Below are 20,208 nucleotides of genomic sequence, written 5' to 3'. Positions count from 1 at the left end.
GTGACACTTCATCTGTGACCCCCAGGGAGTCTTTCTCACTTAGGTCTCTGTGCCTCCACAGCTCAAAACACCTCCAACCTCTTGTGTCGCACACCCTTGAAGCCAGAGTTCTTATTTTTGCCTCACTTATCTGACATAAAATGCACATCAACCCATGATAAAATAATGAATGTCAGTTTTTTGCTACCTTCTTTATGGAATTTGGGGACATTAATGACCTGGGCTGCCCTTTCCAGCCTCATTACTGTGTCTCTACTTGAGTTAAATAATTAGCTGTTTGGATAATTCAAACAGCAGGGAGGCAGACAGAGAGCACAGTGTATAGGACCTCCACCAAACACCAGTCATTTTCCACAGATATCATAATGAATTCTGTTCTTTGGCAAAACAAAAAACAAACCTAAAAGAAACACAAAACACTGAATGCTTGCTGTTTAATCTCAGTCTCCGTGATTTTCAATCGGCCGGTGGATGACTCCCACTGGGGATGGAGTGCAGGAAAGAATTCTTGCAAAGGCCTCCGTAATCAGTACGCTCTCCAAGTAACTGCTGCCGACCCTCGAGATGGAACAGAAGAGCAATGCCTCTCGTCCATGCATGTCGCTATCTTTCAATGGGCAGGTAAAAGCACGGTTATGATCAATAAAATGAAAATTCCTCTAAAAACTCTTACTGAATTAGTAGTGGACTTTTGTTGTATTTTTTTCCTCAACTGCTTGATACTGACAGTATTCTGAAGAGTTCTTGAAATTATTCGACATTGAAAAGGGGACCTTCTTAAAATGAAGAGTTTGGGAGTCAACTAATCTTGATATAAAGGTTTGTCCTTCATGAAAAAAAATCGAAATTTCTGCTCCAAGAATTGAAATCAACAGCTAGTGAGAACTTTCAGTTAAGATTTTGTTTCCATCTTTTGGTTTGGTTTTGATGAAACTTTGTTTTCAGTGTAATTCCTTAGAACGGCTCTAGGGTACGGCTGGGAGCCAGTGGTTTGTTTATCTTTCGGCCAACGGGGAGAAACTCCAGGATTCCACTACAGGACACACGAGGACTAGTGCAGAGTGCAGACAAAACAGGATATTACTTTCTGATTTAGGTCCATGTGAGAATTTCCCAAAGGACTCTCGTGTTGCTTCTTCTAAATAATCTGCATGGCAGAGTGGCCCCAGACCTGCCCTGTGACCCCTCTGCATATTAGTGTAAACGGATGTTGCCAAAAAAGAAATGATTCACAAAGGAAGGAAGATTTAACGAAAAATAGAGACGCTGGACGGAGCAGCAATGAAAGCACATGTTCATGAAAGGTATTTGTGCCTGGCTTTGAGAGGAAAGATGTCTGTTCATAGGTGTTAAGGAAGACTCAGACCTCTCTTCTGGGGGAGAGGGCGATGACCAACAGAATCACACTTGGGTTTCAAAAGCATTGTCAGTATGCTTGGCACCAGCTTTACCTTCCTCATTATCTTGGACTTGGACTAATCTATATGTCACTTTGAATTCCCTGAACATATCCTACAGGAGGGTTGGGTGGAGGGCAGTGGGGACCACCCTAGGCTAATGCACCCCAGCGCCCCCCTGCCCAAAGGTCCAGAAAGAGTGGAGACTCCATACCCTGTCCCTCCTTTTCAGGACTCTTGACCCTATACCTTTCTCTAAGCCGGCACTCAGGAAAGACTGTGGAGGAGCCCGTTAAAATTCAGATGCCTTCCCTTTGGCTCTAGGGTAGAATTCGGGTCCCCTCAAGCCCCAGATGAAGTTTATGGCCCTTCCCACACCCCGGCGCCTTGTACAGCTCAGACAACAGGCACATAAGAATTTTCACTTGTTCACTGAACTCTCCTGGCTTGTTCACAAGCCTTTGGATAATGCAGTTCTGTCTGAAATGTTTTTCTCCAGCTGACAATTTTCCTATTCTTGAGGGGAAGACTTTCTGAGAAGCATCCCTGACTCCTCGGGCAGGCCAAGTGCTGGGCATATAGTAAGCCCGCAATAAATCAGAGGTGTTACTGTTGTTAGGCCCTTAGCCCTCCTCACCTCTGGGTTTCCATAGCCCCTTGAATGTGACTGTTAGAGCGCCTAGTTGCCATGACTGCTGTCTGCGTATCTTTCTCCCTCATTAGTCTGTTTTGTACCTCTAGCATTTAGCACAGTACCTGGTACAGCCTTTGTTAAATGAATTGGGCTCAAATTCTGGTACCTGGAAAATCCACTGAGGCACACATTCAGAAGATAAGGTATAATGGGAGGGAAAGGTGAAGGTGGGAGAACAGAACTCCTGGCCGTCTCTTAAGGGGCTGCAGCTACCCTGGGCAATTGCTGCTATGTAGGAATACTTAGGTTAAAAACGAAAACAAAAACAACAACAAACAAACAAAAAACCAAACACCGTAGACCTGAATTTTTATATGTATTCTCTAAACTTTAAACTCCTGGCAACTCACATGAATTTTCAAAACCACTAAGGAAGCCAAGTAAAACAAGTTTGAGGACTGCCAGTTTCCGTCTCGTTTAAAGACTAGAGTGGGTGAATGAGTGTTGACTGGTCCCTTAGAGGACACCCAGTCTCTCCCGGAGCCAGGATGGCCGCTGCAGCTCTGTTTGCCAACATCAGGAATGGGAGCACTTCCTTTCCACTCTCTAGAGCACACCGCCATCTTCCACTTTCAGAGTCTCTACAGGCTGTGGGTCTAACGACAAGATACCCAGCCACAGAATTTCCTCCTTGTGTTAAGGACTGGCCATCAATGCCATCCAAAGTCAGGCTTTGCCTCCCTCAAATGGGCCTGTCTGGCTGGTCTGGACACCACCTCTGTGTAGGAAGTGAGGACGGTAGGGACTCTGATGAGATGGGCGGAGTCAACCGCATCTTCAAGTGGGGAAAGGAGACCTGGTTGGTCATTAGGGGGCTTAGATTTCAGTTCTGATCGTATTGGAGTTGTCTGAGTGATCCTAGGTTCTTTATTCCTGTTTTTTTCTCAGTTATTCTTCACCACAACCCTGCGAGGCAAGTATTTTTAGCTTTAGTCCATTGATAAGGTTACAGAACGTGGAGGGAGAATTCACCTCATATCACACAAAGAGAAAACGCAAGGCTGGGAATTGGTGTACCTCCAAAGTCTTTGATTGTGTCCACTCCTCCGCGATGTCCCCTGCATGAGATGGGGTCTGGCCAAGGCAGGGAGATGAAGAAAATGTCTTTCACTTTCCTCTCTTATGTGTAAAGTAAGGTAACTATGCAGGGACAGGCAGTTCTCCTGTCACTGGTTTCCTGATCCTACAGCTTGAACAGGCAAAGAAGGGGATCTCAGCTTCTTAGGCTAGAGATGGTTCTTTTATTCTATTCAGCCCAGCACTTCCAAAGTGTATCTCACCATGGAGCTCTTTCTCAGAGCACTTACTTCTTCATATTCATGGTCACTGGTGTTCCAAGGAACACTCTTTGAGAAATGTTCCATTTACCTCAGCACAGCGCAGCCTCTTAAGAGAAACAAGGCTTAAGTATCTTCTGGATGTATGAGCAAGTAATGAAGCTGACTCCAGGCTAGGAGAAAGCTAAAGTGGGGAGAGCTGTAGGAGAAGAAAACCCAGAAGGATAGGTTGATGATAACAAATAGGCTCAGACTTTATGAAAACCACAGATAATGCTGTGGAAAGGGTGTTAACAAGAGAATGTTTAAGAAAGAACCTTGATTATGAGAAAGCTTGTCAACTCTAGGAATGTCTTAACTGTGAAAGGCCAGGGAGGGAGGGGCTGGGGAGTATTTCTCTCTGCAGGATTTTAAACAGAATAGCCTCCCCTTGGCAAGTCCCAGGTGTGGATGTTTCTAGAGCCACAGAATAGATTAGATTATCTCAACATCTTTAGAAATCATCCATTTTAGCCATCACCTCAAAAGCACATCCGAAAGATCCGGGGAAGTACAAGGACCACACAAGTTCACAAGCAGGTCGAGAGCAGCGCTCACTGTTTCCGCCATAATGCCCATTGCCTCCGAATCTTCCAAACAGACACAGACAACCAGAGATTGCATCCGGCTGCCTCTCGCGGCAGCCAAGCAAACAAGACATGTGTGATGACCACAAATGGTCAGCTCCGCTGGGGAACATGCCTAATGAGAAGACTCACCCAAAACAAACAGAATACAAGGGGATTTGGGATTCCTAAATGTCACAGCAAGGCAAATTCCAACTTCTTGTAGCTTTATGAGATGTTATAATTAAAAATAAACATGCAAGCCTGGGCGCTCACCCCTAGGTAAAGATTTCACGGTCTCTTGTGCTGTGAAAGGCCATTAGTTAGGGTAATTAGGCTGTGTGTGCATCTCTCTCGCGTTGCCTTCTTGAGGCCGAGCAGGGTGGTGGCTGGAAGTGGAGGGGGGGGGTACTTATCTAAGCCCTGAGACACATTCATGTGGGGAGGGGAGGTGGGTGTCCCCTTGGCACTAAGGAGAGAGGGTCCTTGGACCGTCTCCAGGGGCCTCAGGCTGCAGTCAGCAAGCCTCACCAGTTAGCATTGACAGGCTATGAGTCATCCTTCCAGCTTGAATGAGGCTCATTATTCAAAAGGAGGTGCTAGAGTGCCAGTTGGAGTGGTTGGAAATAAATATATCTGAGTGTGTTTCAGCAATGTCATCTCAACTCCTACTCTGAAAAATGTCAGATGCTTCCCACCTCACTGTCGCTGGTGAGCACATTGCAGTGTCAAGGAGAAGGCTTGGTTTTGCCCTCTGAGAGAGAAGCAGAGATGGTAATGCCCACCCTGCAGGGCTGTGGGCATAGAGGCGCTGGAGAGAGACCAGCATCCTGCAGAGTGCCTGGCCCTGCACAGGCCTACAGAGAAGACGGGGTAGGCAGCAGATCTGAGCAATGACCCTGCTCTTTGGAGCTTCGATGGACGTGGGCGTGAAACTGTTGCTTACCACGTGAGTTTGGATGACTTATTCTAACTTCACTTTCCTTGTCTGCAAAATGAGCAGAGTAATACTTGTCTTACTATCTACCCTGCAGTATTTCAAGAACATCCAAGATAATGCACACACAGTTTCTGTGTGTCATAGGGCATCAAATCCTGATTTTTGCTAAACTAAATATTTAGATATAACTGAAATTCACTTTTATAGTCCAGATACCACTATGCTGCCTGGGCCTTCTTTCTGCCGCCATCTTGAGTATGTTCCCACGGTTTAAGAGTATCTGTGTACACCTGTATCAATGAGAAAGAAGAGTGATAGCAGCTCATACTTGCTAAGCACTTATTTTGTGCCACGCTCTGTTCTAACACTGTATGCGTGAACTCTTTTGGTCTTTATAACAACGCTGTGAGGCTTTACAGATGCTAAACCCGAGGCAGAGGAGAGTTAAGTGATCTCTCTGACCACATCACAGGTCCAGAGAGTGGCTGCGCCGCCATCATACCCAGGCAGCCCTCCTATGAGCTATTCCCCCACTACGCCACTGCTTCTTACAAGATCCGGATACCTTCCCCTTTCTCTCCCTCGATTCAGTCAGGGAATTTCATGGAATCATAACTGTAACCTTTTGAGGAAACCTTATGAAACAGCTGATTGATTCCCGTGCTTTTTCATCTCCATGGTAGTCCCATTTTGCAGATGGGACAACTGATGCACAGAGAGAAAGGCTCCTGAACCTTGGTACAGTCCCAGTTGCTTAATCTCAGGCTGTTTCTGTGATGCTCAGTACTTGAAATTCCCTTTTCTGAGCAGTTCAGTTAATCGCTTCCAGCTCATGTATGCTGGGCCTGCATCAACTCCCTGAATACCTGTGAGATCAAACTACCTCTCATTTATTTTTACTTAGAGGTGTTTTATAAATGACTGCGGTCTGGGCAGCTAAAACTTTAAAAAAGTGGTTTTTTTTCCCACATAAATTCATAGAATTCCCTTCCTCTAATTGGAATTAAATTAGATACAAAAAATTGATTTCTTTTCTGATAAAACACAGAAGCGCGATCATGGTAAGACAGCTAGAAGCTCTGTTGCTTCGGCTAAGGGTTCCTGGTTGTCACTCACCTGACGATCAGTAAAAGCTCCAGGCTGAATAGGCTAGCAGCAATAGTCCGGATGCCTGCCTTACACATCACATGAATGCGTCCTCTGACAAAATAATTTATTAGGGACCCATTAGGGAGCCGGGCGGTCTCATCCCACACTAGTGATGCCATCCTGCATTCCTTCCCTCACTCTCAGGTGAGGTCACTTACTTGTTCCAAACTGCTCTAGCCAGGAAGGAGATTGCTGTAAGTAGTCACAAGACTCTGGGGCCATGAAATTCAGGGAAAATATTTTATAACATGTGATAAATCACAAACTAATCAAAACTTGTGTCCAACCCAACTTGGAGCACTCCCTATCTGGAGCGTTTTGCTTACTGCTTCTTCCTTATTAGACCAATATTTTCTGAGACTTATCTCCAGTCTCAGAAACAAGCTAGGACACTAGACATGACAAATGTATTCCTAGAAAACCATATATCTAAGAGACTCTACAATATACAGTTCCAAATATATATGTGATTACCTAGTGGAACTTCTTGATTTGAATGATAGGTTTTATTAGCAGGAGTATTCAGCCTGCTCTTTTGGAATTTGCTCTCTGAAAATCTACTTCATGTCAACTTGTTGGTAAGAAGAAACTAAAACTGTGTGGGCCTTCTATGCATGCAGCCTAGAGTGTCCTTTCCCGGAGAGAGGGCAGGAGTTCAAGTTCTCCTGTGCTATGAACCAGCTGTGTAACGTTATTTATTTATTTTCGGGTGTGTAACTTCAAATAAGAATTAAGTTTTCTGAGTTTCAATATACTACTTCTTCGAAGGAAATTGGGATAATAACAGACTCAGAGGGGTCACTGTGAGTATAAAATGAAAAAAAAAAAGAAGAAGAAAGCAGTTTGTAAACTCACAATGCCAACCAATTGTTCAAAATTATGGGCTTTGACTTGAGGAAAGATGAAAAGACTAGATCTTCTCTTGCCTCCAAATGATCTCCCTTCCCTGCTGCCATGACTTCCTGGTACTCCCATAACAGGATTGCCTTGGAGTTAAGGTGAGTAAACCTGAGAATACCTTGCAGCTGTGTGATATGTGTTTCTGGAAGTGGAGACTCATTAAGGCAAAGATTCCCTTCTAGATTTATTTGTCCCATTGCTTAATAATAATGATGGTCATGTAACAGGCTATTAAGATGGCCTTCCTTCTGGCTTCAAAGGCTCAGAGCAAAAAGGTCAAGTGCCCCAGATTCCAAAACGGTGTTTAGACCGCTTATGCAAGACTTTCAAAGAGAGCGGCATATAACTCATCTGGGTACGCTTTGTCCATCATCCATTTAGAGGGGTCAAGTCCAAGGCCAACACAATAGAAGATGTCCGTGTAGAGATGTCAGAGAACCATGCATTCCACCCGTCCGAACCCACCCCACCTCTGGGAGTGGAGAACAAGAGGGACTCTGCTTCTGTCTCTTCAAGCCAGAGAGAGGGTGCCCTGAAAGAAGAACTCAAGCGCCTTGAAATATGCCTGCTACGTTTAGGGCATGAGACTAGCGGGAGGGCGGTGGCTGGATCAGACTGAGGCAGCCACACCGAGAGCAACAGTGGCACTAGGGGTCCTTCCTCCCTCAGTGCAGTGAGGATGAGTGAGCACTTCTCAGGGACCAGATCTGGTTCCTGACAGAGAGGGAAGACCGTGGGCTCTTTTGAATCCCACCCAAGAGGACTGTGGAGGAGCCATGTGACCTCAGGGTGGGGGGCACTGATGCCCAGGAAAGAGGAATCATAGCATCTGACTGAGAAGAGTCAGTGACTTTCTTGCTGAGAGCTCGAGATTCTTTGCTGGGGATGCTGCATTCCAAGGACCCCACTGGGGCCATATCTGAGGAGCCCACACAATGTCTCCAGGGGGAAGTCGTTAGCTGGGCATCTGCCATAACCACCTTCAGGTTAGGTCTGTGTAGTCGAGAGGAGGTGTCCTGCCTCTTCGGTCCCAACTCTTCACTCGTTGCTCCCCACCTCCAGCCCTGCACGCCCAGAGGCGAGCTGGAGGGAAGCAGAGACAGAGGAGAGCAAGGTGTGGAACGAGAGAGACGTCAGCTCTTCCCCGCTCCTTCGGCAATTTCCTGACTTAAGCTAGAGAAGGGGAAACGTTTTAAAGTGGATAAGAATATGGAGTTAAATGGTTATGACCCCGGAATGGATATTTAGATTGTTAAAAGGACTATTCTTGTGGATCAAAGTGACTTAAAGACTTACTTCCTGAGAATGGTGAGAAGAACTGTGATTTGTGTTGTTTTTTTATGAAATGTTATGGCTTAAAAACATACTTAATGTTCCTTACTTAATTACATTATCAGAGAACATGTTTTAATTATACTAATTCTTCAGAAAAGGTTGATAATTCTTTTGGAGGCTTCATTTCTGAGTCTGTGTTCCCTTCAGACAACATCTATGAGCAGCTTTGGAGGCTTAAATTTGACTAACTTCATTTGTACTCCTGCAATGATACTACCTGTTCCTATTTAAGAGCAGATATTGTGGAATCATAGAACCAGCAGTTTAGAGTCTAATATTCTCTGAGCAGAAAAACAAGTACTAGTGCATGGTCATTTTTTGTAACTGATTCGTGTCTTTTTTGAAAAATAGAAACATGCTCTTTATTTGTAAGCACAGGGATATATATATATCCATCCTTGAGATTAAATCTGTTAATTATATTGTTCATATTTATATATTCTTACAACTTTGGTGCCTGCTTGCTCCTTCTAGAGGAGTGTATTAAAATCTTCCACTATGCTTGTAAATTTATTAATTTCTCCTTGTAATCAGGTCAGTTTTTATGTTAGGTATTTTATGGTTAAGTTGGTAGGTGCATAAATATTTATGCTTGCTATATCTTTCGGTGGAGTGTCATATTTATTATTATATAGTATCCTTTATTTAGACTAAATTATATTTTGTTAATTAAAGTTGTTAATTTTGTTAATTTTATTGAATTATACTTTAAATTCTATTTTATCTGATATTTAATATCACCATACCAGATCTTTTTGGTTCGTTTTGCCTTTTTACCATTTGCCTTTTCGGTCTTTCTGTGTAAAATTTTCTTTAGTTGATTCTTTAGTAAATAGCAAAGAACTTTATCTTGATTTTGTCTCTAATATAAAGACCTCTGTCTTTAAAGCAGACTTCAGAAAAAGGAAAATCATCAGGGAGAAAGAGGGGCACTACAGAATGACAAAGGGGTAAATTGTCCAAGAACACATTATAATCCTTAGTGTGTATGCACTTAACAACAGGACATCAAAATATGTGAGGTAAAAACTGATAAACCTTTACAAGGAGAAATAGACAAATGTATAGTTAGACACCAATCCCACTCTATCAGTAATTGACAGACACAGCAGTCAGAAAGTCAGTAAGGATGTAGTTGAACAGCGGTACCAAGTCACTGAATCTAATTAACATTTATAGATCATTTCATTCAACAGCAGAATTCGAATTCTTAAGTTTACATGAAACATTCACCAAGATAGACCAAATTTCAAGCTATAAAAACACACCTTAACAAATTTAAAAGAATAGAATAACAGAAAGAGAGCTGGCAAGCCCTCAAATACGGACATTAAGCAACACACAGTTAAATAAAACATGAGTCAAAGAAAGAAGTTTCAGAGAAATTAGAAAATATTTTTAATTCAATGAAAATACAACATCAAAGTTTGTAGGATTCAGCAAAGGCAGTACTTAGAGGGAAATTTATAGCACTGAATACATATGTTAGAAAAGAAGAAAGATCTAAAATCAATAATTTAAGGTTCCATTTTAGGAAACTGGAAAAAAGAATTAAATAAAAAGTAGGCAAAAAGAAAAGAAAGAAAAGAAAAAGAAATAATAAAAATCAGAGCAGAAATCAATAAAACAGAGAACAGAAAAACAATAAAATCAATGAAACCAAAGGCTACTTCTTTGAAAAGGTCAATGAAATTGATAAGCTTCTAGCCAGGCTAAGAAAAGACAAGATGCAAATTACTAATATCAGAAATGGAAGAGGGGCCATCACTCTTGATCCCATGGACATTAAAATGATAATGGAATATAATGAACAATTCTTTGCCTGCAAATTTCATAATTTAGATGAAATGGACCAATTATTTGATAGAATCCATGCATTTTAGCGAATTTATTTATTCATAGTATTGTGATTATTTACATATTTGAATTGTTTCTGCACTCTTTGTGTTTCCTATCTATCAAAATTTTTCCTTGTCTTTTTCTTTCCCATCTTCTATTGAATTAGTCTAGTTTTTTTTTTTCTTTTAAATATGCTTCTCCCTCCAACTTCCCCCACCAAATTTGGAGGCTATACATTCTGTTTCTAGGGTTTAAACGGTTTACCCTTAAAAAGACTAGCAGAGACTGCTAGTTTTCTTTTATTGTCCATTCCCCCCTTCGGTTTGCTAACAGGCAGATTTTATTGGAGATGTAGCTGCCTAGAATAAAGAGGACTTTCCAACTTCCCTTGCAGCCACATGTAGCTACAAATAACCTTGGGATCTAGCATCCTCAAGGTCACAATGACATTAACAACAGCAATCAGGTGGAATAGTGGAGGTGAAAACCTGGTCGGCATGAGGCCCAGAGAAAGTGAGAGACAAACAATTAGAGCAGAACATCAGAGACATCTTCCCAGGGAGTTGTTTTGTTTTTTAATTTATGGAGGTGAAATTCACATAACATAAAATTAACCATTTTAGAGTGAACAATCCAGTGGCACTTGGTACATTCACAATATTGTGCAAACACCTCTAGCTAGTTCTAAAATACTTCTAGCACCTCAGAATACAGTCATGTACCATTAGACACTTCTCCCCATTCCCCACTCTCTCCTGCCCTGCGGCAGCCACAAATCTGCCTCTGTCTCTATGGAGTTACCTCTTCCAGATATTTCATATAAATGGAATTGAGGAGTTTACTTTCTGTGAAGGGTACACAGAAATGAGACAATAGCACAGAGGGACAGAGGGACCGCAGAGCTAAAAGTCAAGCCTCTGCTCTTTCCATTCTCTGGTTTGAAGCTGAAGTCTCTGTGCTTCTCAGACTGGTTCGCAGGAATCTCTCTCCTCTGGCCACATGAAATGTCACCTACACAGCATTCCCAGACCTCTCCTCGTGGCTGCTTCCAAGGCGGATGGGGTGGCCATAAGGGAAGTGGCCTCTGTTTTCTCTGGATCGCAGCAGTCCTCATCTAGGCTGTTAGACTTGCAATGTCTTTAAAGACTCTTTTAACTGCCATTTATCATCCAGAAATAGACGGGGACATATCAGTGGAGAGGGAAAGGCTGCTAAGCCTGGTGCACTCCTCTTGTCTCAATGACACAGTAAGAGAGCGATCAAGGTGAGTTCATAGGGGGTCCTGGGAATCCTCACCTGGAGGAACTGAGGTCCTCTAAGACCATGCCTTGGTCTAGTTTCTTCATGGACAAGCAATGCTCCCGAATTAATTACAGCCACTCCTTACTGGGTACCTTTTTTTAGCTAGTACTGCGCTGAGTGCTCTCTATGCTTATTCTCACATATCTTCACAACCACTTTGTTGTGCTACTATTACTTAGGTGCTATTCTTAATTTTTGCTAGTACTCTCATTTTACAGATGAGAAAACTGAGGCTCCTAGGGGGTAAGTAACTAGTTCAAGACAGTGCAGCTGGAACAGGTGGGGCACACGTTCGTTTGACTTGAAAGACTGGTTTGGCCAATGTGTTAGGTTGTCTGAGTTTTAGCTGAACCTTAAAGACTTCTATAAGATGATGGCATGGCAGTGGCCTCAGGAAAGCTTGGCAAGAGAAGCCTGCAAATTCCCTTGGAGGAAGCCACTCATAGTTTGTATTCTCCTATTCAAAGCAACTTGAGTGACTCAGTATTTCCTTGCATTTTATGCATGTTGCTTTGCAGTTAGAATTGGTTGGCTGTTACCCTTGACACAGAGCCAGTGCCTTTCTTATTGTTCTCATGTTTGCATTCAGCCATTTGAAGGTTGCATCCTGTCCCTGCTTGCTACCAAGATCTAGTTTGGCGGCCATGGCCCATCCATTGCTTTGACTTACTATTTCTTTACTTGACATTTCATCAGCTTCATTTTTCACTTCCCACCTTTGGGATACATGTGCAAGTGCAGCTTTTCACACCCTTATTCACACTTGCTTTCTCTCCCCCTTATTTCTTAAGGCTCCCAGCTCAGATGTCAGTGGTGGGCCCAGGAGCCCCTCTCTGGCTTGGGCCCCTCAGCCTGAGACTGTGCCCTGCAGCCTGTGGTGCATCTGGCCACAGGCCTGTGTCTTCCGGAAGGCCATTTCCAAGGAGGCTGGGGTGATATCGTGGCACAACTTACCTTTTATGGGCATCAGAGACAAACTCAGGAATTTCAAGCAGTGTTGAGTTTGTGGTATTGGTAGTGAAGGAGGTACTGTCCTGTTTTGGCAAACTTAAAGGTAGGGACAAAACAGATGGTAGATTCTCAGTCACACACACAAAAAAAAACAAAACAAAAAAAAACCGTGTTATAAAGAACAGGGGAAGAGCAGTAGGATTTAAAACGTGTGCCTTTAACATACTATAGTTATATAAGATATTACCATTGGAGGAAGCTGGGAGAAGGGTATATGTGAGTTCTCTGTACTCTTTTTGCAATGTTTTTTGAGTCAAACTATTTCAATATAGATGATAGTAATAATAGTAATAATAATAATGATTTTTGAAACCCATGTCTATGTCTGTATCTCAATTCCTATTTATATCTATACCAATTCTACTACAGATCTTACTAGTTATTTACAAACAGGAATTGGGAGCAGCCAACCTGGTTATGCCACTAAGTACTCTGTGCTTTTGAGTTGTGCGCACATCACATTCTCCATTTTAAAAAAAATACATTTTAAGCAGCATTTTCAGATATAATTCACATGTCATACAACTCCCCCATTTTAAGTGTACTATTCAGTGACTTGTAGCATATTCACAGGATTGTACAACCATCACCCCCAAAAGAAACCCCATATCCATTAGCAATCACTCTCTCTTCTTCCTATTCTACATATGTCATATTACTGGAATCATAAAATATGTGATCTTTTGTGAGTGGCTACTTTTACTTCGCACACTGTTTCCAAGGTTCATCCACGGAACACCCACATCCATGGTATGTGTCAGTATTTCAGTCCTTTTTATTACTGAATAACATTTCATTGTATGGATAGAACTCATTTTCTATATTCATTCATTAGTTGATAGACATTTAGGTTGTTTCCACTTTGGGCTATTATGAAAAATGCTTCTATGAATCTTCATGCCCAAGTTCTTATGTGGCATAGGTTTTCATTTCTCTTGGGTGAAATACCTAGGAGTGGAATTGTTGGTCATATGGTAACTCTGTGTTTAACATTTTGAAGAATGGACAAACTGTTTTGGAAATAGATTGTACCAGTTGACATTTCCACCAGCAGTGTGTAAGAGGATTGATTTCTCCACATCCTCCCTGATTGATACCTGTTACTGTCTTTCTCACTGTAGCCATCCTAATGGGAATGAAGCGGTACCTTATTATGCATTTTATTTGCACTTCCCTGATGACTAATGGCGGGGAGCATCTTGTGCTTACTGGCCATTCGAATACTTTGCTTGAAATAATGTCTATTCTGATCCTTTGCCCACTTTTAAATTAGGTCATTTATCTTTTTATCACTGAGTTGCAAGAGTTCCTTACGTATTCTGAATACAGGTCCCTTATCAGATATAGCATTTACAAATGTTTTCTTCCGTTCTGTGAGTTTTCTTTGCCGTCTCTTGATGTCTCAAAATCGTCATGGATATATACCAAAATATGGTGACAGAAACTCGGCCCCAAGATTTTTTGCAGGTACTATGGGTAGAGGCTGAAACATTTCAGTTGAAAGCTGCAAGACGTCGATTGTCTTGCTAAAGGTTAGACTCTGTACTTCTCAGGGAAGCCTATTCTTTTGCTCAGGCAGAATCAACGCAACAGGCCCTTTAGCTGCACAAATATAAACCAAGTCCTGATTCACTGCACTGACTTGACAGTTTTCTTAATGCTGAGGCTTTAAACAGAGAGGCTGGGTTCTTTTAGTTAATGTAAACTCCTCTGTATGTCTTAGTCAGAGCAATGCCTTTGCAGATTTCCTTTTGTTTATTTGGCGGTGGGGTGGGTGGGGAAAAATGTTTTTTGGCGCGGTGTGCACAGTGCCTGTGCCCCAGCTCTTTCTGACAGAGATGGATGGTGTTTGTGTGTTTATCCTCGAGTTGTGCCTGAGAGATGAGCGCAGAGAAAGGAAGCCATAGGAGCTGTTTTCACAAGAGGCCTTCAGCTCTTCGGGGCTCACTCACAGTGGCTTTGGAGTTCAGGTGCCGAAGGGCAGCCCCGAAACAGACGGGGGTGAATCTCCCTTCTCTGCAGCCCGGGGAGCCGTGGCACTAAGGGCACCGCTGAGACACCTTCGGAATGGACCCTGGTGTTTCCATACAGGCACCATCAGTGCTCGTTGCAGGGCGTCTCTTCGCAGCATTCAGATCAGCAGCACAGGAGGGGACAGAGCAGGAGAGGAAGGGAAAGGGCAGAGCAGACGGCTCGTAGTGACTGAAGACACAAAGTTGTGATGTGTCCCGGGAACCAGCGGGGTTCACTTGGCAGGGGAGAAGTTGCAACTTATAACAGTCAGGCTGGGCCACTGTAACTCATGCCTTCTAGGCTCACGTGACTGTAACTGTATCCACAGTTCACTTTTTGACAAGCGGGTTGGGTCAGAAGTCACAGACCGGCAGCCTGGGGGCCAACTATGGTCACTCTGTGGACATGTTTGGTTGGATCAACACAACTTTTAATTAGATTTGAATTTAAATGGCAGTGGAGCACCCACGTTCTCTTCTCAGTTTGCCACAGACCCCACCACTCTCTATTACTCATACCAGCCTGATTCACATAGTCATGTTACCTATCTAGCCTCTATGGATATTTGAATTACCTTGATTAGAGACTCTCAAATCACCTGTTTCTGAAATCCTGTGATTCAAAGTGATCTTAGCAAGAGGGCTTTGAATATCCCAGTCCACAGACTCAAACAGCAGTTCCCTATACAGGGTAGGGACACTCACTGTCGTCAGTGGTCAGCTATGATCACGGGAGGTCAATGCTGCTTTACCACATTTTTCTGCCATTTTTATAATGAACTGATGGACTGACAGGTGAGAAACTGCTAGGAGAAAGCCAAGAAATACATCCTTTTATTTAATTTTTTTTTTCTTTATTTGACAGAGAGAGACACAGCGAGAGAGGGAACACAAGCAGGGGGAGTGGGAAAGGAAGAGGCAGGCCTCCCGCCGAGCAGGGAGCCCGATGCCTTTAGAAGACTGGTATACCAAGCAAGGGTCAGCCCACTCCCTAACATCCAAACCACCCCACTGCCAAATTAAAATAAAAATTAAATAAAATTTAAATTAAAAAAGTTTTTAATTACACCATAGATTTGAACCCATGTCAGCTTGCTCCTCCTTCAGAAGCTTCTCTTGGCCAGCCTCATCTCTAACAAATGTGTCCTTGGTGAATGATTGTATTTCAAACATCAGGAACAGGCAGCAAAGGCATTTTTGGGGTTAAAGATGTTTTCCAAATCTCTTGGAATTTCACCACACAGAAACTGTCTATTCTGTTTATCGGAAGGCCAACCCTGAGAGTTAAGGGGACATCATTTAAAGAGATAATTACTTATTTTTCTAGAGATGTTATTTCTGCTCTTCTAAAGACCATATTATCAAATTACAGGTGAGTTCTATTCTATATATTTTGAAATAATCTCATGTAGTCATCTCATAAAATTATACCTCCTATGAGATCATAGGACAGAAAATACTATTCTGAATTTGCACAGAACAGAGATGAAGCACACAGAAATTAAGAGCCTGCTCAAAGACATGGCTAGTTAAGTGACTGAAACATAAAACTTCCTGAGTTCTCACACATAATACATTCAAATGGAATTTTTTAGGAAAACTGAATTTACCCTAAATTCTTCCTCATAAACAATATTTATACAAGACTCCTAATTCCTAGTTTTATGCTTTTCCCCCTGCTTATTTGTCTTTGTGATTTGGATATCTGCAGACTGGGGAAGAAACTGTGATAAAGAGAAAGCGGGACTGACTATACCCAAGCTCAGTTCAGCGTGCAATTTATGACAAATTACTGAAAGGATGTTCTCAGAGGAAAGGTTAAGTGTGGTGGTTGAGAACCACTGGCATATAAAAAACGTAATAAAATCAGTGTAGCATAGAAAGAGAAGACAGTCTACCATGAACTTGATCTAATAGAATCAAATCAAATAATATCCAAGCAGGATATAAGAACTGCAATCTCTGATCAAGATATTCCCATGCAGATAAAATGTGGCCCAGGGGTCTGACCATGGTTTGCATTAGCAATGCTACATGCCCAGGGAAAAAAAGGGATTTAAGGAGAGCTTCGGCTGAAAGCGTGTGAAGTTCAAAGCCAAGAGTAAGAAAGCAATTAGAAACAGACATCTCTTGTTTTACCACAGCTTGACCAAAGAAAAGTGAATGGTTTACATAAGCAACAGGGCCCTCCGAAAGAAAGACATACAGCTTATGAAAGAATGTTTAGGGGAAATTCAATTTTCCTAGGAAAAAGAGAATGCAGTATTCGAATGAGCCTGGTAGATGAGCATCATGGAGGAATTACAGAACTCTTAAAGATTTGTACATCACATGGGGGTTTGTCCCTCCTGCAAATGTCTACCTGAGAGAATGGGCATGAAGTAGGTCTGTGGACTTGAGCTTGTGGTGCTGCTGTGAAGGTCAGTCATTAATTTTAAATAATCCCCTGTGTAGGATCAAGAACTTAGATTCTGTGGAAATACTGACTGTTTACAATCATGAGAGAGTGAATTCTAAGAAATTGTGCAACAGTAAATTGTCAGTCATGGACAATTACTAAGAGCTGTAATTAAGGGATAAAGCTCTCATTCAGAAGAAACAAATGGCTGGGAGAATAAACAGAATTCTCATTAGTGACTTTTCTGATTTCTTTTCTTCTGCAGCAGCTCATCAGTTGAGAATCACAGTGTTAGGTCTTCTGCATGTGGAAGGTGGTATTGGGGAGCTTCTTCTGGACCAATGCTCTGATTGTTGGTTACTCATTCAGTCCTCGGTTTTCTCCTGCACTTTTTAATGGACTTTTCCCTTTAGACATATTGGTAGGACTGGCAGGACGAGCCTGCTGAAGGTCTGTCCACATGAGAGGGGGAACTCACTCTAAGGAAGGGAGTGCTGAGCAGCAAGCGTATAGCTAAGGGACATGCTGGGTAGGTGCAGAAGGGAAAGCGTGATTCTAAATTCAAGTGCTTATCAACCATTTGTCCAGTGATCCACCAACTATGGGAATCATATCTGAGTGTTTAGGTTTAGGGGGCAGCAATCACAAACAAATAAAAATGAAAAGGATTGGTTTTCTAGTATTTTCATGAGCTACTGAGAGCCTGAGGCATCAGTAGAACAGTGCTGGCAGAAATAGGAAATGGCACTCTTGTTGGTGTGAGTTGGGGAATGTTGGAGAATGGATGGTTAGCAGATGCGGGGCGGACATTGATGAGAATCAGCTCCCTCTGCTGGCATCAGCAGCAGCATCTTCCATGGTCAAGGATGGAGCGCCAGGGCCTTTGGCACAGAGGCCCTCCTGCACAGCTGGTGGCCGTGGCCGAGGCCCTGACTGGGCTCACTGAAGCCATGAGCACAGCTGCCCCTTTCCCACTGGCAGCAACCGAAGTCATTGCTACTGTGACCCAGAGCAGGAGAGAAAAGTGGGGAAGGACAGGGGCAGGCATGTGCCCGCCAAAGCACTGGCTGTGCCTTCCCAGAGCTATGTGGGAAGAATTTCGAAGGTCTTGGCTTTCTTGAAGACTGGGTGGGAGCACATCCTAAGAAATTCTGTTCTGCTGCTGCAATCTCTTTGTAGCCAGTGGTAGGTGCGGGCTGGGGGAATACAGAGATGATACAACAGAGAGAAGGATAGCCTGTGTCCTGTGAGTTACATGCCTGATTTTAGGGACAGGACTGATGAATAGGTGCTACCCCTTGGCTGGATCCTGCCCTTAAAATGGTTTGGTTTTGCTTGGAGGTATTTACTTTTCAAATCAACTGGCAAGGGGAAGGGCCAGATGGAGAGAGAAGTCTCTCTCAGATTCAGATGATGAATAATTCCTCTCTCCCCCTTTTCTTTTTCAGAGAGGGAGAGAGAGAGGGAGGGGAAGGGCAGAGGGAGAGAGAATCTTAAGCAGGTTGCATGCCCAAAATGGAGCCCTATGTGGTGCTCAATCTCACAACCCTGAGATCATGACATGAGCTGAAATCAAGAGTTGGGAGCTTAACAAACTGAGCCACCCAGGCGCCCCAGTAAATTCTTCCTTCTTAACTGCAGGGTGGAGGCTCTGAAGCAGAGAAAAGAAGTCTACAAGATGTGGGATATGCAGTAATTCCAAACTTTGGTAGTGCACAAGGAAAGAGCTGGTGTTGCAAATGGAATAAGAAAACAAAGTCACATCGGAGCACATTTGTTTTAGGTTCATAGAGATGGTGGAAAGGAGAAGAAGAGGGTGCAATCGGACAGGGGTGGGGCGCATTCGGGTTTAGGAATAAGTGGTCATGATGAGACGCGATCAAGTGGAAAGTCAGAGAAAGTTTGGGGAGTAAATACAATGGCACAGGTAATACATAATACACAGTTTTTGTAAATTCGAATCAAGAGGAAAGGGCACCTTAGTCTTGTAAAAAAAAAAAAAAAAAAAAAAAAAAAAGGCTGACTCCAGATGACCAAATGAGAAATAATTGAGGCATAAATGGAAATATATAAGGATATAAGAGGGCCTAGAGGAAGAAGTAGCTATTGGCTTCAGTGAGATGTAGGAGTAGGGGGAAGGGGTGGAGTCACTGCAGGATCATGCTGAGAGCAGAGGTCCTGTCTCAATCATCTTGGGGTCTAGCTCAATCTCTACCCAATCAACTACCAAGTAGTTGGCACTTGATGAATACTGTTAAGCTGAATGTTGTTTCTAAGGTTATATGCTTGGAAATAGCATCACCAAATGGTGTTTGCATATTTCTTGTTCTTCCTCCTTTCTCTGAGTCAGTATTTTACAAACTTGTTTTTGGTTCCAAAGCATATTTTTCTCATTATAACAAGATCAGATAAACATTTTGATTCCCCATGCTTCTCTGGTTTTTAAAAAGTATAGGCCAAGGCAGTTCAGTTTCCTAGTTAAACAGGTATTCCAGACTATGTGGACCTTAACGCATAAATTGGGCCATTGACCAAAGCAAACTTCTCTTTTTTGATTTTTCACTTAAAGTTGGGAGGTGGTGGTGCTTGTGAAAATGGGCTGATGCATCAGGACAAATGAACTCCATGAATCAACTAAGTTCTTCAGCATTGGCCCTTCTGATTGTTACCTGATTTCAAACTTCCATAGCCTAATAATTGTAAACAGCTATGCTGAACTGGCTTACGCACAGTGAAGGACTACTATGCACAGGGTCATGGCAAACATTTTCTGAGTTCTCTGTGTCCTGACATGGGGCCTGTGTAAGAAAATGACTAGTTTTCAGGGGTTAGCAAATCATCCATGTCCATAAGAGCCACAGAGGATATCAGGCCATCACAGAGGAAGGAGTAATATCATGAGAAAGCCTTTGGAGCAGAACTTGAGTTCAAGTTCCGGCTGTGCCAGGAGACCTTGAGAATGTCACTTAACTTTCCTAAGTGTCAATTTCCTCATCTGCCAAGAATTTCTTGCGTTCCCTGTACCCATTGTGTAGAATCCCAGCTTCTCAAGATCATCAGGGTCCATGTTCTTCTCACCGATACTCTTTTCTTTGCTCATTGACCCACCAGTGTGAAGAATCCAAAGAGAGCAGATAGGAATCTTAACTTGGGATCTTTAAAAGTCTCTTAGTGGAAGTGTTCCTTCCCACCACCCACGCCAACAACCAGACATCTATTCTGGCAGAATCTAAGTGTGTGGGAATAGAAAGCCAAAATGCCCTAAGTGGGTCCCTGGGAGTGATGGTGAGAGGAACGAATCTTATATTCACCCCTTGATCCCAGGATGTGGGCATTGTGCATTCCACAG

General features: G+C 42.8%; 1 protein-coding gene across 1 annotated transcript in view; it reads right to left on the bottom strand.

The window, feature by feature from the left end:
• LOC113915305 (uncharacterized protein C11orf53 homolog) overlaps nucleotides 1–20,208 on the bottom strand; it is a 253,599-nt gene that overhangs the window by 177,353 nt on the left and 56,038 nt on the right. The window lies entirely within an intron of this gene.

The sequence above is a fragment of the Zalophus californianus genome, chromosome 11, assembly GCF_009762305.2.
Source record: "Zalophus californianus isolate mZalCal1 chromosome 11, mZalCal1.pri.v2, whole genome shotgun sequence".
In the NCBI taxonomy this organism is placed as follows: domain Eukaryota; kingdom Metazoa; phylum Chordata; class Mammalia; order Carnivora; family Otariidae; genus Zalophus; species Zalophus californianus.
Note: the sequence above shows the minus strand (reverse complement) of the source record. Positions and strands in the feature narration are given on the sequence as shown.